We start from the raw sequence: 19,609 nt of genomic DNA on the forward strand, positions 1-19,609 counted from the left end.
GAAAAGAGGTATCACAATACCCAGTAGACAAATGGGTTTGGGACCTGGCAGCTCAATTCAGGTCCATATAGAGGTCAACCCAGTGACGGTGGGGAGTCCTCAACAGGCTAACCTGACTGTGAACAGGCTCCCTCCAGCGCACAGGGCCTCCATAGAAAGCAGGCAGGGCCTCCTGCTGTTAACTGAGGGCCTTGTAGGAGCACTCAGGGAGGCTACTGTTTCTGCCACTGTCAGTGAGATGGATGAGGGGGGAAACACAGTGAGAGGGAGAGTCCATTTCGGTCTGGTGACATCTTAGACTGTGTTTGACACATGAACACAAAATCTCACAATCCCCCAACTTCACTTGCAGTCGCACAATGAACAGATGGTGTCCCCAAACACTTAAACACATATGCAGAAGAAATTAGATTACCACTTACGATGATGACCAAATTACATTTGTCACACTCTCACATGGGAATAGAGAGTGCTTTTCACAGAGGAGGTGGGGAACACAAGTGTATGCACACGCGTGTGCAGCACAAAGGTTGGTATTCTGCACAAAAGAGTGAAGGGATGACACCATACTGTGCCACAGACGGACAGAGTGATGGATATGATGGATCAATCATCCGCTCTGTTTAATCAGGACATCAGTCACCACAGTAGATGGGGGTTGCTGGGTACGGTTGCAGAAGAGGAGGGGTTGAGAGCAGAGGACGGGGAAAAGCTAGGGACTTTTTAACTGCATTAACCCGTGGGAATCTTTATGGGTTGATAGAATGATAATACTGTGTATTTAAATGGACAACAAGCACATGCTGGTCTTGTAGAGTAAAGTCCTGTTAACACCGGGAAAGGTAAAAATTAGTGCAAATTTAGTGCATGTATAATTCAGGTGTTTTAAATATGGGAAATCCTGCTAAAAATATGCGATAGACTCCTCTCCCATGTTTTGGAAAACAGGCTAGTAAACAGTAGAAAGATGCATGGAGGCTAGTGAAATGTTACAGTGATTACTTGTTTTTATATATCTCTTACTTATTTAGTATCTCTTTCAAACTCAGTGCAGACTAATTTTGAATGTTGGACGGAAATAGATGGTATTTTGTAGTGGCACATTGCTGATCACCGGTAAAGGGGTAAAATTAGTATGTTCATTGAAGTGTTGTGTTTCCATCAACACTGACTGGAGCTGGAGCCGATGAATGCCCGTGACTACTGCAGAGTCATTTGACCCAAATGTGAATGCTGATGTTAACTTTTCCCATTACATTAAAGGCCAGATGTTAGAGGGTGTTCTTTTCTTTTTTCTTTTTTTTGTACAGTAAGAAAGGGGCTCTACTTGCAACTGATGTAGACAAATAGAGCTGGTGTTTTTTTGGGTGAAATTTTAATAAAATCAACATTCCTGGTACAAAAATGAGAGGGAGTTGACATCATGGGATATGCTGTCATATTTTAAGTCTAACAACAGCAACAACAACTGGCAGCTTACCATAGTTTGAACCCCTTAGTTTAAACCAGGGAGAATATAGATTTAATCACTTACCTTATTTATGGTTTAATCAATAAGTGATTTAATGAGTAATCAAATTGAAGCTTGACATTAGAGAATTAAATTTACCTATTTGAACAGCCAAACTAAGCATGCAGAAAGATTCCTCAGACAACCATGACACTGAGTCTGTGAGTCTCTACTTTTTTACTTTTTTTTTTTTTCCCTTTTACATTTATTATTTTTATCATTTCAAAAGCCTCCTGTGGACAAGTGTTGCGAATTAGCACGTGTCAAGTCTCAGTGCTTAAACCTCTGCTCTGTCTCACTAATTCACATGTAGTCTGAACAAACATAAAATATCATGGCTGACTATCAGTCAAACAGTGCTGAGACATCAATCATATCTTTAGTTATGATGACATCAATATACAGTACAGGCCAAAAGTTTGGACACACCTTCTCATTCAATGCGTTTTCTTTATTTTCATGACTATTTACATTGTAGATTCTCACTGAAGGCATCAAAACTATGAATGAACACATGTGGAGTTATGTACTTAACAAAAAAAGGTGAAATAACTGAAAACATGTTTTATATTCTAGTTTCTTCAAAATAGCCACCCTTTGCTCTGATTACTGCTTTGCACACTCTTGGCATTCTCTCCATGAGCTTCAAGAGGTAGTCACCTGAAATGGTTTCCACTTCACAGGTGTGCCTTATCAGGGTTAATTAGTGGAATTTCTTGCTTTATCAATGGGGTTGGGACCATCAGTTGTGTTGTGCAGAAGTCAGGTTAATACACAGCCGACAGCCCTATTGGACAACTGTTAAAATTCATATTATGGCAAGAACCAATCAGCTAACTAAAGAAAAACCAGTGGCCATCATTACTTTAAGAAATGAAGTTCAGTCAGTCCGGAAAATTGCAAAAACTTTAAATGTGTCCCCAAGTGGAGTCGCAAAAACCATCAAGCGCTACAACGAAACTGGCACACATGAGGACCGACCCAGGAAAGGAAGACCAAGAGTCACCTCTGCTTCTGAGGATAAGTTCATCCGAGTCACCAGCCTCAGAAATCGCAAGTTAACAGCAGCTCAGATCAGAGACCAGATGAATGCCACACAGAGTTCTAGCAGCAGACCCATCTCTAGAACAACTGTTAAGAGGAGACTGCGCGAATCAGGCCTTCATGGTCAAATAGCTGCTAGGAAACCACTGCTAAGGAGAGGCAACAAGCAGAAGAGATTTGCTTGGGCCAAGAAACACAAGGAATGGACATTAGACCAGTGGAAATCTGTGCTTTGGTCTGATGAGTCCAAATTTGAGATCTTTGGTTCCAACCGCCGTGTCTTTGTGAGACGCAGAAAAGGTGAACGGATGGATTCCACATGCCTGGTTCCCACTGTGAAGCATGGAGGAAGAGGTGTGATGGTGTGGGGGTGTTTTGCTGGTGACACTGTTGGGGATTTATTCAAAATTGAAGGCATACTGAACCAGCATGGCTACCACAGCATCCTGCAGCGACATGCCATCCCATCCGCTTTGCGTTTAGTTGGACGATCATTTATTTTTCAACAGGACAATGACCCCAAACACACCTCCAGGCTGTGTAAGGGCTATTTGACCAAGAAGGAGAGTGATGGAGTGCTGCGGCAGATGACCTGGCCTCCACAGTCACCGGACCTGAACCCAATCGAGATGGTTTGGGGTGAGCTGGACCGCAGAGTGAAGGCAAAGGGGCCAACAAGTGCTAAACACCTCTGGGAACTCCTTCAAGACTGTTGGAAAACCATTTCAGGTGACTACCTCTTGAAGCTCATGGAGAGAATGCCAAGAGTGTGCAAAGCAATAATCAGAGCAAAGGGTGGCTATTTTGAAGAAACTAGAATATAAAACATGTTTTCAGTTATTTCACCTTTTTTTGTTAAGTACATAACTCCACATGTGTTCATTCATAGTTTTGATGCCTTCAGTGAGAATCTACAATGTAAATAGTCATGAAAATAAAGAAAACGCATTGAATGAGAAGGTGTGTCCAAACTTTTGGCCTGTACTGTAGATTAAGGTGTGAAAATGAGTAATCCGACATATTCTGACTCGACCCTCTTCACATATCAACATTTGGTCATGGACTTTCCAAATGACATGCAATGTACGTTAGTTGTTGACATTCTGGGACGTCGTGTCAACTTCAGCTTGTTACATACATTGTCTGATTTAAAGAGGAAATGTATAGTTTGCATATTGTCGCTTTCACAGTAGATGCATTACGTCAGTACAACACCACAAATTGACGTTTTTTTTCTTCAAAAAAAGTGTAGCCAACACATGCACATGGTTGGGTTTAGGTAAAAAGAACAGGGTTTGGCTTTACAGTCTCACGGGAAGTGAACTCTGATCTCCTAGGTGAAAGTCAGTGGTTGTTGGACACATCCACTTTGGCATATAAAATTACCCAGATCTTCTGCATCCATGGGCCCATAGAGCAAATGCATTAGCTTTTTCTTTAACCCCGCCTCCCAAATGCTTGAAGTGCAACTTGCAGGTTAAATTTTTTTAAAAATATATACATAACCTACATAAACTACATGAAAAGAATTTATTATGGTTTACACGACATAAGGGCACAAATTCAGAGGAAAAAGTGGCTCTTTTTAGCTCCTCTTCTAAAAACGCTTTTTTTTTTTTCAACATGGCCTGATACTACGTCACGAGAGGGACTCTGCATCCTTCACCCTGCCTTTGTCCAATGCACAGCAGTAGGTGGTAGTGAGTCTGAGCGGTAGTAAACTTGTGAGTTAGTATTTTTTCGGTTGTTAACAGTGCTTTTCACCATTTATTCTCAATTATTCTCGAGTCTGTCCGCCGTTTTCCGGACAGAAAAAGGAGTGGAGTTAGTTTTCGTGCCTGGGTGTGTTTTGTGCAGGTGAAGAGGCGCGATTTCACGGCTTCATCTGTGACCAAAAACGCGGTCATGTGCAGCACTTATTTTGGACAGGATGATTATGTTCCTGGCGGAGTTGGGTCTCCCGAACCTCAGGGGTATGTGCGAGGGCAGGCGGGCTCCGCGGAGAGGGAGGCCTCCATGTTTGAGACGGAAGCAGGTGGCGTGAGAGTTGATTGCAGTGTGAGGCATGTTATGTCTGGTCTGGGGGTCAGATTCTCCACCAGAGCCCAGAAGGCATCCACCTTCCTGCAGCACATACTCTCCACAGCTGAGGACATGGGCTGGCAGTTCCCACACAAGCACCTATCGTACAAAAAATTATCAGGAAATCTTCGTATCTCTCTCTCCCTCTCTCCCCTGCGGACGTCAATACACCGTAATGCGGAGTTATAACACACATAGCAAGATATGTCTGATACAAGCTGATATTTGCGCATTAGTTTCTGTTACGGGTAAGTAGCATTAGTTATCTAATTCTGGCAGAACTATTGGTAGCTTTGTTATAACCTAATACGTGATGGCAAACTTAATGTTCAATCAATCAATCATTCAATCAATCAATCAATCAATCAATTTTATTTATAAAGTCCAGTATCACAAATCACAATTTGCCTCACAGGGCTTTACAGCATATGACCCAGCATAGGACCCTCACAGCGGATAAGGAAAAAATCCCCAAAAAAACCTTTAACAGGGGAAAAAACGGTAGAAACCTCAGGAAGAGCAACTGAGGAGGGATCCCTCTTCCAGGACGGACAGACGTGCAATAGATGTCGTACAGAACAGATCACCATGATAAATTAACAGTAATCTGTATGACACAATGAGACAGAAAGAGAGAGAGAGAGAGAAACCGAGAGAGATGCAGGACAGACAGTAATGACAGTAGCTTACAACAACATTAATGAAAGTAATAATATTATAATTGTAGTTCTGGCTACTGTAGTCCAGTATGTTGAAAGTATATATTAATATCTGATAGTATACATGTGTGACAATAATCATATTTGTATAATAACAGTAGAAGTATGACTAATGACTAATGATGACAGCAGCAGCAGGAGGCATCTGGCAGGACCACGGCAGCAACACAACCACACATCACACTATCCAGGCACCGCTGCGATATGAGTTAATCTGAGAGACAGTGGAGCACAAAGGCTCCAGAGAAGAAGCCGAGTTAGTGACATCCAGAATGGCCGAGTTAGCAAGATGCAGTAATAGGACACGAGAGAGAGAGAGAGAGAGAGAGAGAGAGAGAGAAGGAGAGAAGGTGCCCGGTGTATTATAGGGGGTCCTCCGGCAGACTAGGCCTAAGTCAGCCTAACTAGGGGCTGGTACAAGGCAAGCCTGAGCCAGCCCTTACTATAAGCTTTATCAAAGAGGAAAGTCTTAAGTCTAGTCTTAAATGTGGAGACGGTGTCTGCCTCCCGGACCGTAACAGGAAGATGATTCCACAGGAGAGGAGCCTGATAGCTGAAGGCTCTGGCTACTGATCTACTTTTGGAGACTTTAGGGACCACGAGTAACCCTGCGTTCTCAGAGCGCAGTGTTGTGGTGGGATAATATGGCACTATGAGCTCTCTAAGATATGACGGAGCTTGACCATTTAGAGCTTTATAAGATAACAGTAGGATTTTAAATTCAATTCTGGATTTTACAGGGAGCCAGTGCAAAGAAGCTAAAACAGGAGAAATATGATCTCGTTTCTTAGTTCCTCTTAGTACAAGTGCTGGTGCATTCTGAATGAGCTGGAGAGTTTTTAAGGACTTAGAGCTACCTGATAATAGAGAGTTACAGTAATCCAGCCTTGAGGTAACAAAAGCGTGGACCAATTTTTCTGCATCTTTTTGGGTCAGGATAGGCCTAATTTTCGCAATATTAGGCAGATGTAAAAATGCAGTCCGTGACGTTGTTGTGATGTGAACACAGCATTAGACATCGTTAGCTGTCGTTAGCTAAATCTGGTCACTCACCAAGACACCTGCCCAGTTCTCCACTGGTTCTCCTCACACCACAGCTCTATTTCTCTCCTGTGGCCGTTATTTCTCCTAACAGATCAGGGTTAGGAGAAATAACGGCCACAGCTCTATTTCTCTCCTGTGGCCGTTATTTCTCCTAACCCTGATCTGTTCCTGGTCTCTTGGAAGCCTAGCAGGCTCATAACTATAAGCCTGTGGGCCGTCGTATGCTGTACATTTTCAACCTCCTCAGTCTCAAAACTAGTAATGGGATCCATGTTTATTAATATTACACTCAGTCGAACTCCGCCGGACTCCCTTACACTACGTCGCTTCCGGTTAGTGGGTTTTTAGATGCGGAAGCAAAATTCTCTCACAAAAACGACCCCAAAAGTCACTGTAGTGTGTATGTTTTTGTTTTTTGATTTAATCAAGTTTCTACATCATTTTCCAACACATTTATTCACCGTGGTCTCCAACCTGCAAGTTGGGCTTTAATCTTGGGCTCATATGAATGACAGTGAGAAAATAGTTGGATCTGACTATTATTGAATTTTATAACTTTCAGGGAATAATGATTTAAGTAGGGCTTTTTAAGTGTTCGTATTGGGACGCTTATGTACCTCAAAACATTATCCACTGATTTACACACATCTACAGACTTCTACAGAGGTTGTTTTAGGCCCTATGGCATCACGTGATGGAATTGGAAGTTGTAATTCCACAGTTGGCCCACTACATCAAAATGGCTTTGAAGCCCAACTGTTCCTGAGGGCTTGAGTCAGACCATGACGCAGCATTGCGTAGACTGCGTAGCAGTATTGAGCAGCATTTCTCTTGTTGTTTTAAGGTCGACAGGTAGGATTTCAGTTTTGAGAGGGACATGTGTCTCCCATCCCCAGTGAAAATTTGCCTGTTGCACAGGCTCACTGAAGTAGATGTGGGGGCTGTGTGTGTTTTTTCATGTTTTTAGCAAATGCACACAGAACCTCTAGTTTCAGTGCTCCAGATAACACCTTTCCCACAGCACTGAGAGGTGACACACGCACACACACATTTGCCCTGAACTCGTGCAACCCCTCCAGAATCCCGTCGAAAAGACCGGAGGGAGTGGGTCGTGGGTGGATCGGTGTGAGGTGGCAAACTCATCTATTCATGCTAACCACCACAGCTGTCAGCGCTTTGTGAAAATGACAGAGCGGCTTCTTTTCACTTCAAGCTGATATAGATGAGAGCTAGTTCAACAAAGAGAGGCATGAGCCTGACAAAGCCTGAGGGGCACAACACCTCATTCGCTCTGATGTACTTGCTGTTGCTCTAAAGATATCAAACTAATAGAGGGAGTCTGAAGCCTTCAGTGTTTGGTGCTTTCATCTGGATATATGAATAATTATCCCTTCTCTGACCTCACAGTGAATGTACTCCCCGTACCAGTCAAGATGAAGTGATTCTTGAACAGCAGCCAGTAAGTCCATATCTGAGAAGCAATGCTGTTCCAGCCTGTGAACAGATAGAAATCACTGCTGTGTATTTGCACTGCACTGATTAAACTGAGTCATGCTGTATTCAGAGGCAGCAAACCAGTGAGCTGCACCTTCCCTTGTGGAACGTTTCTGTAATGCTAAAATGATGAGAGCTGACTGAGGAAAGCTCTCTAGTTGTGTAAGCTTCTCGAGAAATGTCCTTTGATTGATGATTGGATGGTGAGTAAGACCTTGGTTCCTTCCTGTTTGCCGGTTCTGGAGCTTTCACACACTGGCAGCTCGTCGCTCACAACATCACCATGACCCCAGTCTTCAGGAAACATCCATTGTTACAGTGGCTAACAGTGGCAAGCAAGGAGAGTGAATTGTGAACTGTGTGTGTGTTTGGTGGCAGGAGGAGGGGGCGTGCGTGCTTGTGATGGATGTGTCTCTCTTCCTGTTTGTAGTTTCTCAGGAGTGCTCTTTTTTCCCATGCTGTGAATCACACACATTCGCTCACACGCGTATGCCGCCATGCTTTCTCTGCTCATGCTATGGGAGAAAAGCGGGCACAAGAAGGAAGAGAGGAGGGAGATGAAAGAGTCACAGGAATAAATCTCATTCCCCTATGACCAAAGGATATGCCAAAGACACACTCAGGAGGGCTGAGAGTCTTTCAAGTCAAATTCTTTATTCCCCCCTGTTTTGACATAAAACTGCAGCCTCAACAGAGAACGTGGTACCCCGGCACACCGTCCAGATCATGTTCTCTTCAATCCTTTGTCCTTTCATGTGTCTTTTCAGTTGAGCAAACACGGGCCAACCCATCTGCATTCATTAGCAGTTTTTAATTTCATCTTATAATTGCTCTGATACCTAAACTTTGCTCATTTGACTTCTGACTGGCAGAGGAGGGAGGGACCTCCAGAGTACTGTGCCAAGACAAGAAGAGAAGCCCGTCCCAGATGAAGATAGAGACAAGAGCTTAACCGGATCAACTTCCCCGCCTGCCAATTCTTCAAACCTGACCCTTGACCTCCCTGTTTGACCTGTCACAATCACCTGTCCTCCTCTCTCTCTTCTCACCCCGCCAACCCGAGAAAGATGATCCTTGGCACTGACCACCACTTGTCATGAATACCTGGTGATGACAGCCAAGTTCCCTCGGAGTCTTTTGTCACACAGATCATCCCTGAAGCTCATCTAACACTTAATTACATCTCTTACGGGGAAAGGGACATGGCTGTCACAAGTGAGGCAGACTTGAGCTCTTTGGTCTTGACACAAACAAATCGTCAGGAGGAAGACATCAGGCATATGGTGGCCATAGTGAAAGGGGAGCTCTTTTAAGGGTTAGTGATTTTGAATTGAGTGAATCGTGGGGATGGCTGTTCTTGAGTTATGGTCAGTCAGAGGATGGACAACTGGTCAGTGGCTCAATGAAAGTTGTTGGGGTCACACGGTAGCAGATAGTGTGTGACGTTAAAGGAAAGTGGCAGAACAAATCAAACAGCAGAATAAGAAGGAGATAGATCATCTCTTTAAAGCATTCCACTTCATGTTTGAAAATTTCACAGTGAATGGGTCTAAACTCAACATAACACAGGAACCTAAAAAAGCTGTTAGCCAATTAATCGGCCAATATCAACCGTCTGTGTCTGATATGATCAGTCTTTGACTTTATTAAAACTGGGTAACTGTTGGAATGAATATGCAAGTCGAAGTAAGAAATATCTAAAAAAAAAAAAGCATAAATTTGAAACTTAAAATCAAACTCAAAGTAATTCATATAAAAGGAGCCCTGCTCTTATTGCCCAGTGTATTATATATCAAATACCCACCTCAATCAAATCTAGTGTACAACATACAGGAGCATCACCATAATTTAGAAAATCATAAAAAGTATATATATGTATATATATATATATATATATATATATATATATATGTATGTATATAGCATATATATATATACATACATATATATGTATAGTTTCTACACCACCTAAGCTCTTGTAACTTCACTGGGTCATGAAACTGCATAACGTTAAATAATGTTACCTTCGGGAGCATGGCACTGACTTAATGAGCTCACATCATGCATGATTAACCAGTAGCTTTCAACCCATTGTGCCACAGCTAAAGCTTCTAACATTAACGTTACTTAGCAAGAACTTAACTTTTTCTTAAACTTTAACTTACAGTGGGCTGCTTGGTTGTCACTAAAATAATAATAAAAAAACTGTCATTCACTCACCTCGTCTGGCAGCTAGCAGTATCGCATCTTCCTGTCAACTGAATTCAAGTTTTCTGCGTTCCGCCGATACATCAGATAACTTCCTGCGTGTCGTTTCAAAATAAAAGAACAGCAACTGAAAATTTCCACAAATTGGGAAAACAATGAGGTCCGGGAATTCCTTACCTTCTGAACAAAGGATGAGATAAGTCGCCATAAAACAGGGACAGTAAATGATTATTTGTTTCTGAACAAAAATGCAAAGGCAGCATAATAAAGGGTCTTTGTGGCGGCTCTATCTAGCAATCTTTGTGTAAAAAGGGCTACAGACTCAAAGATTTTCGCTCTAGCACTACTGCACTGTTGCGGTCCAGCCAAAATTCATATAAATACATGTTAAAATGAAGAACAGTATACTGAGACACAGTCACAGAGCAGAAGGGAGCTGCTTTCTCTGGATCTGTAGCCACTGATCATTTAACACAATCCTCCCTTCTTCAGCTCTGGTTACAGACATTTGTCTCTCTCTGCGTGACTGATGGAGGCTGTGCAGCCGTCAGCCACTATCAGAGCCAAGTTCCTCAGATAAGGCTGGTTTGTAAAATGTCGGCCAAACCAATAAAGTGGTCAACCTCTATGACTATTTGATATACAAATGGCCATATGGGGGGTGAAGTATTTCTTTAACATGTTCATCAATTATCATAGCTATTGGTGCATCTGTTTTGGATCAGGGGCGGACCTGATCCAAAATGGACCCGTGGAAGACCTACCTAAACCCAAAAGGCATAAATTAGTTTTCATAATAAGTCAGCAGAGAGTCAGACCTGGTCTAAACAGAAATGGGGATCATTACACTTAATCCAAAATACCAGCCGACCCATACACACTAAAATCCAGACAATACTCACAGTTGCAGCAGTGTAACGTATCACCAACAAGCTGCTGCAGCCAGAAAGTGGTATATGTCAATTTTCCCGCACTTCACAGTTCAGACTCTTCATCTCACTTCAAAAATCATAAGTTTCTCCTGTGATGATAATGACGTACCCAGGCCTGGAGTGGCTAATTAGGAAGACTGGGACAATGCCTGGTGGGCCGGTCTGACGATGGGCTGTGTTCTGTTATTTTTTTTTTATTGAGCCGGTGTTCAGTTATGACACTGGGTATCATGTATGCTATATGTAGACGCGGGTCATGCGCGTTCACAACCCAAAGCGATGCCGTAGCGGCGCACCTTCGTTGCGACGCACTTGTTTTTTCGTCCGGTGCACAGGTCCATGGACCTGCTTCTCCCTCCGGTGTTGTGTCAGATCCCGGTTCCCCCTCAGGCTGTGTCTCTCCTACTGTTTCCCATGGAGCTCTGCCCCGTTTGAAAGGCGAAGAAAGCCCGTATGTGGAAAGACGTCGCCCCTCCGAGATGTAGAATGTGTATTATAGAAGAGAAACACACATTTCAGGACCGCTGACTTGTATCATCAGATCAGACATGTCCTGTGATTTTCAGCCTCCTTTCATATTTAATAGAGGGGGGACAATACCTGACAGTAATATTCTCAGCTGTCAGGATGTGCCTGCTGTAAAGGGTAAATATAATCATAGAAGGCTGAAAATCACAGGACATGTCTGTTTTGATTATGCAAATCAGCAGTGTAAAGCTCAAGTATGTGGGGGCCTCCTTTCATATTTAATGGAGGGGGGGACCGTATCTAAAAGTACAGCTGTCGAGATGCCCCCCGCCACAGGCATTTGCCACCTTGGTCTCGAAAAAACCCAGGGAAAACCCTGAGCGATAGTGTCATTAGAAAGTGCAACACTTTTTATTTTATTCTTTATTTTTTGAAATTTGATATTAAATATTTTTATTTATTCTTTTATTTCATTTTTAAGGTTTGGATATCTGTGAACACTTACTTGAACAGAATATAGATTCTGATATTGTTGAAAAGGATGTTGTGTTGTAAAGAATAATGTTAGAGATGTGCACTCATGTTGAAATAAATCTACATTGTGAAGCAACCCTTACTTGCACTGAATTGGAAATATTTTAGAAAAATACACTGAATTACAAGGCTTTAGAGAACAGTGCGCTATTGTAGACTTAACATGTAAGATTATAATTGGTTGTGATGTAAAGTGGGCTGGTCTGAGGCATGAAACTCCAGGGCTGAAAATGAGTGCCACTCCGGCCCTGGACGTACCTGTAATATTCACTGGGGAATCAGACAAGTGAATAGAATAGTGAACACCTCTAATAGCAAGCAGTGTGCAATTCAACTCCCAAATAAACTGCACACACACACACACACACACAAACACGAGCATCTGAGCATCATCAGCTGTGCACTGCAATAAGCTTTTGACCACCACCATGAAACTACCTCTCACCACCTCCCTAACATCAAGTAAGTAGTATCCCAGAGACTTGCGTTGCATTAAAATCACAGTCTGTTGAAATAATGAGGAAATGTTCTATGCAGTGATTTATATTATTAGTTTGCAATATTAAAAGTATAAGTCAGACTGCCCAGCCCTAACTGAAGGTGACTCCATAAAAGCTCTAATGAGTGGTTAATGACTGGTGCAGAGAGGACATGATGTTTCCCAGCTATCACTGGTCAGTGCTGCAGCCTAGGCAGACTCCCTGCAACTCTCCACTTCACTGACCTCCTAATCTACCTCATCCCCTCCTCTGCTCCTCATCCTCAATCTCTTCTCTCTCCTAAAATCTCCAGCTCCACCATCCTCCCCTTTTGTCTCCCTCTACTCCTCACCTCTCCCATACCCAGCCCGAGGTAAAAGAACTGTTCTCATTCGGGGCAGTGGAGGGGGTAAAGCTTGCTTTCAGGTCTCCTTCCTCAATGGCTCTTTATGTCAGGACCCCTGGGCAATCAACATGACAATGTGACAATGTGGCGGGGCTTTTTAAAAGAGATCCTGTGTTTGTTAAGTGTTTTTCCCCCTGAAGAGCAACCACGGGGCAGGGTCAGGGGACCTGAAAAGTGCTTGTGAAAGAAGAGGGCCAACTTTGATCACACAATGTGAAAGGGATGGACTTTTTGATTAACTTGAGCCAGCAGAGCTGGGTTCTGTTTCTTTGGGTTTTAGAGTGTTGTAAATCTGAGTTCTATCTATAATCTATAATTCAACATAATAGTTCAAAATGAAATTTTAGAAACCTTTACATGCATAAGCTAGGCAATCTAAGAGAGTTCTACCCAGAGTGGTTTTCAATGTGCTGAAAACTCTTTAAAAGGATCTGATTATGGGGCAACCTTAATATTTCCCAGACTTATGAATGCCTTTCAGTCTGCGTGTGCTACTAGAAATGTTGACTGGTGAGATTACTGAGGTTAATCTCACTGTGTGGATGTCAATAGGATCCGTAGAAGTTCCCCTCAAAAGAAGCAGCATACACCTTCTTTGTATCCACAGCTGCTGTGGTGGATATATGTAAAACAGGAAGTGGTGTAATCCCATTTAATAGATTGTAATAAAATTAGTGACTTTATAAATATCTTAATTAAGACATGTTGTTCAGATGAACCATGTCTTCAATGTACCAAGTCAGTATTGTGCCCTTAGAACACCAGAGCTATGAAGCACAATCAGCAACACACAGTTTGTGAGTGTTGCTGATCACAGGAATTTTCATCTGTTCCACAGAACTCCATTGTTGCCCCAAAACAATTGCATATCACATGGATGACAGTAGCCACACTGTTACACAAGTGACATGAGGACACACACTGTACATACACTGTCCTGCTGCCCCAAATAATTCAATATTACAGTGTTCAGCTGTTTCAGAATCTTACCGAGCCAACAAATACATATCAGCAAGTGAGGCTATTATAGTTCTCTTTGTTAACTCAAAAGCCTGAATGGATAATCATGGCACCAAAATCTGAGGAGTTAATACGCAAAATCATTTTGGATTGAAACTATTGTCGGGAAATTGTAAATGAAAGTAAAGCTCTGCTTCCACCAAGTAGTACAGTATGGTTCAGTTCAGGTTGGTAAGTATTTCTTCCATTTCCACTGTGAAAAGTTGTGGATGGTACCAATGGAACCATTCCTAGCGTCCCCATTTTGCTCAGTCCTCTGTTGGGGTACCTAGCACACAGAGAAACACTGCAGTCTGTTGTTTGGTCAAAGGGGGGAGGTCACTTGCTCAATGCTGAGTTGTGGCTGGTTCTGAAGCTTATGTAACCACTGTTTACACTGTGGCAAGTTTTACATACATCAGTAAACTATAACTATAAAATAAAAGGCTTTTTTACTGCCTCTAGCAACAGCTGTAGACTGAGAAAAAATAACTTAATTCACTGGGCTGACTGCCGGCAACTTTAAAGGTGGAACGTTTACTTGTAATGTTACTAGTGCATGAGTTGATGTCGTGAATCCATCACCACACCTTAAATTTCAATATGACAACTCTGACCATTCCATTCATTTTTATTGTATCTCTTGGATGACAGACATTTTAGTAATGAGTGGATCTTCAAGCCTTTGAAAATATATATTAATTTCGACTGGATTTTGTGAGCTGCAAATATTGTAATCCTCACTTGAAGAACAAACATCAGGAAGAAGGAACATGTGAAGATGGAAAAATACCAAGGGCTGAAAGAGGAACTAGACAAGATGTGGGGAGTAAAGGCAGCAGTGGTGCCAGTGGTAACTAGAGCACTGGGAGAGTGGCTCCAGCAGATTCCAGGTACAACATCTGAGGTCTGTACAGAAGAAGATACTGCACAGAACCCTCAAACACCCAGGTCTTTGGTAGGGGACCCAAGCATAAGGTAGACACATGACCACCACCACCCCCATTGGGGTGAGAGGGGGATTTATATATACAGTATATATATATATACAATATATATATATATATATATATACACACACATATATATATATGTATATATATATATATACACAGTATATATATATACGTATATATACACATATTTTGTTTTTCTTTTTTCCTCTGTCTACGGAGTTGACAGAACTATGTTGAACTATGTTGTTTTTTTTGTTTGTTGGTTTGTTTTGTTTACTTGGGTTATTTACCTTGATAAAAGCTTGTGTATGTTTGCATATGTGAACACTTTAAATGTGAAAAATTGTTGGTAAAAAATACAAAAGTCAAGAAACATAGAAAAAAATCACAATAGGATGATGAAGAGATGCTATAAAATTATGTACAATATATCTATTTTAAAACGAAGGAGCTGAATACTTCTGTCCATGTACCTGCATTAATATTAACAAACTATATGTTCTCATTCATTCAGACCTGATTATTTGAAAAGCTAACAGGTGAAATGATTTTATTAGTCTCTCAGACTCTCACAGCTAAACTGACACTGATGAATATTGCCAATCAGTGAGGTATTATATGATCAAGTCAATCCTCATTTGGCTGAAACTTCTCCCGCCAAAAGAATAGCTGGTGCTCCTGTGAGACCTCCATCTTTAAGCCTTGACTGAAATGTGATTATAGTAACATATCCATATTGTTTCTCCTGAGATTACCTCTGCATGGCATCCTTTCAAATACCTGCTCTTTAGGCTCTTTGAAGTCCTTTCTAACAATGCCATCTTCCTTGCTCATGTTATTGTTGCATCTCCTTTGACATTCACCCCAAACTACCCAAGAGCAAAGCAACCAAACTCTGCAAATTCTTTCATTTACACATCAACTGCTTTTCCAATTCAGTTTCTTTTTTTTTCCCCCACCGGAGTTGCACTGGAACTCTTTTCCTCTCCATTTTCTATTATTCATCAAAAGGAGCTTAAAGCACCTTTCCCTTCCCGTTACATTCATTAAAATAAAACACAACCACTAGTTACAGAAAATCAATTCTGTGGCTTCGAGCAGAGGCAGAAGAAAAAGAAGGAGGGAAGGCAGACAGGAGAAGAGGTTCCTGGATGGATGAACCAAGACTTGCCCTCAATTTCTGACACTAAAGTCACATAATTTCTCTCTTTTGCTTAAATGCTGAGGAAATTTGTATTTTTGTGGTGGTGCTCACACTCAATCTGACAATACAGGCTCACAGATGAACGCACAGTTACTCAACACAAAGGCCCCTTTCATCTGTTTGAGTATGAAAGTGACTCATCTGACAACTGTTATCAGTTTGCGACAACTAAAAGTATTCTTGATCTACAATAGAAGCTGCATGCAGCGTAACTCCGTGTGAACAAATTATTTCTTTCTACTAAAATTAGATTTAGAGATAAAACTGCAGGTAATTAGAAAAAACACTAAATAACAAAAAAAATCCTTCAGAAGTTGGAGCACTTTCATTGCTAGCTTGAGTAGTGTGACCTTTTTAAAGCTGATTCACTGGGATTTTGAGTTATGTGTTTTTAAATATAGTAATGCCAGTTTATTTCGAGCGCAGCACTCTGGGGAGAGTTATCACAATGGCCTCATTTTGCCAGAGTGGGATGGCAATCTTTTAGTGCAGGACTGTGTCATTGTCAAGTTGTGTTTTTTTTCTCCCTCATTCTGTCTGTTGGTTATCTGATGTTCTTGTTGCTATATTTACAAGCTCTGATAAAAGCATCATTTTAGCCCCTGATAGTGCATGAAAACAACATTTAAGAATGGACACAGGCAAAGTTAAACATAGGTCAGACAAGGACAATAATTGAAATCAGTGTAGAGCTATGCTGTCAGAAAGGCAGGCAAACACATGCAGTTTACACTTTATATTACTCAACAGCTTAGTAACTGTGTATTTTTACTTTTAAGACATTTGTGTTTCTTGTAAATGTTTATCTCTCCATTGTGGTGTCATGGGAATTCATACGCAGATGCAGTAAAGGCTATATAAACAATTTGGATTTGGATCATTTGCATGGCCAGCCAGATTTTTTAAACTGCTCAGCATCAGGGTGTGTTTTGTTTGTGGGATTTCAAAAGAGTAAATGCAATGCAATGCAATGTAAACACATTTCTTAATATTGGCCGAAGGAAGCCTCTCGATACTGCAGGAGTTGGGGGACTAATTTTATCAGTCTATATACATTATTTATATTATCTAAATGTTATCTGCTTCATATAAGCTTATATTTTTATCCACATTTTAAATATTTAGTTTTTTATTTTTTAATTTGCACTTGCATCTCTATCATTTTATTGCATATTTAGTGTTTATTGCTCATTGCTGTTTGATGAAAGTGCTCTGTTTTTCTTAATTTTTTTGTATCTAATACAGGATGGGCTTACATGGCTCTCTGATTTTTATTTTTATTCTGGATATTTTTTAATCCGCACAGCAAGCTTGAAAAGTGCTATATAAATAAAGTTATTATTATTATTATTATTATTATTATTATTATTATTGTTATTATTGTTATCATTATTAGCTAAGCTGCCAGGACACTATTGTAATCCTAGGTATTCTTTTTCTTCTTTCTTCTTTCTTCTTCCAAGGAAATCATACTTCCCATGGGTGAAAACTCACCAAACTTTGCACAAAGGTCCAGTCTCATGCCAGATATCCTCAGCTGTAAACTCAAGCCAATAGTCCTGATGGTGGCGCTACAGCAAGCGTCTAAAGTTCAAAACTTTAAAAATTCATAACAAATCAACCATACGTGCTTCACAATTTTTTATCAAACTGTAACCCCAATACTGAAGAAACTTTTGTATATTTAAACCTATTAAAAATTATGAAGTTCATCACTTCTTAAAAAACTTCTTAAACCTATCTCCACCCACAATTTTTGCTCAATTGACACCAAACTTGCTACAGAGCATCTTCAGGCTGTCCTACAAAAACTACATTTCTCAGATTTTTGATTTTATCAAAAATTGAGCCTACAGTGCATCAAAATGTTTGACCGTAAATGGTACTGTAAACCTATACATGCAAATTCTTGCTAAATAAATCTTCAGTGTTCATGAAAAAAATGACAAAATTCTAGAGTCATGGTAGATGATGTGTGGCAAATTTTATCTCAAAAACTGAATTTTTGACAGCATTTTGAATTTTGCTCTAATGTGAACAATTGGAGTCAATGTAAAAATGGCAATTTTAAACATCAGTTTTTCACTTATGAAGCCAATCAATCATTGTTACAAACAAATTACCAACATCTCCATGCTGTCTAGATGCAATATGTGTATTTTCAGATTTTTGTTTCGATAACTGATTTTTTTACAGTGGTTTGAAATCTGCTTTTCCATGCATGGACGGCTGCTAAACCTGCATGTCTGGCTTAGTCAGTTTGTGAAGCTACACATGAATTGTCACTGACTAATTAGCTCCGTGAGATAGAAATTGATTCTTTGTCTCAGAGGTTGTGAATTCAAGCCTCAGCTGATGCAAAAGGCAGATTGTGTTGCTAAATTCCTAAATGTCTTCCAATTCTTCTGCTTGTTGCTCAGAATTGCCTAAAAATGCCCGGACCCGACCATCGCTGCGCAGCAGCTATAATTATTATTAGTATTAGTATTATTACTACTACTAGTAGTACTTAATACATTGACAGCAGTTATGAATTTATATTGAGTAAGAGGCCTTTGATGCACTGTACCACAGAGGATGAGACTGACATAGAGTTATCCTTTCATATGGTTCATATGATGGATTTTTGTCACTGACCCATGTAATGTATTTAAATCTGAGAAAGTAAGCATTTGGTGCAGCAGGTGTAGAGGGAAAAAATATTTTGGAGAGTTTTCTAAATAAATTTACTGATACACTTATACAAATGGGCTAAATCTGAATTATACCCATGTATCTCTGTCCAGAATCATAAATAAACTACTTTCAACCTAAGCATTTTATTAAAATAAAATTATAATTACACAGTCTGGTTTACAAAGTTGTATTAACTCTGACAGGAATTAAACACCTGATAAAAGGTTCATTATTGTTTACTCTTATGTCTATTCTTATTTGTATGCACACATTTTTATTTTGAGAGTTCACATGAAGTACTTCAGCTCCACAAATTTAGACAATGTAAACAGATTCAAAACAAAATCAAAGTTTCAAGGCTATAATTGAAAATATATATTTTTTAATAAATACATATTTAAAAAATTAAAAATAAAACAATAATACATGTAGATGGTGAAAAATAAATGTATTTATGGCAATATTCGTGTATCAGTTAATATTTGCATAGGTTAAAACAGTTCTTTCATTTATTTAAAAACTATATTAAAGGGGGTTTCTCATTTTTCCATTTATATGAGTGAATGTGATATTTACCTTTAATTATAATGATATTGACCATATCAGATATTTCTTTGGAGGGGAAAAAAAGTCCTCTGGGCAAATGTGTGTAAAACTCTTTGTACTAAAATACATTCCAGTTACTACTACTACTACTACTACTACTACTAATAATAATAATAATTAACATAATTATTATAATTTTCAACTTTAATCCTAATATGTACACGTTACAGTTGAACATAACAAACACATGCAGCCCCATATATTATATAATTAATATTTTCCAATGTTGTTTCACTTGAGAAAGTAGT

The 19,609-nt window shown here is 40.2% G+C and overlaps 1 protein-coding gene across 1 annotated transcript in view; it reads right to left on the bottom strand.

The window, feature by feature from the left end:
* LOC125900101 (uncharacterized) overlaps positions 1 to 19,609 on the bottom strand; it is a 549,677-nt gene that overhangs the window by 475,646 nt on the left and 54,422 nt on the right. The window lies entirely within an intron of this gene.

Source organism: Epinephelus fuscoguttatus, linkage group LG13 (assembly GCF_011397635.1).
Source record: "Epinephelus fuscoguttatus linkage group LG13, E.fuscoguttatus.final_Chr_v1".
Lineage (NCBI taxonomy): Eukaryota > Metazoa > Chordata > Actinopteri > Perciformes > Serranidae > Epinephelus > Epinephelus fuscoguttatus.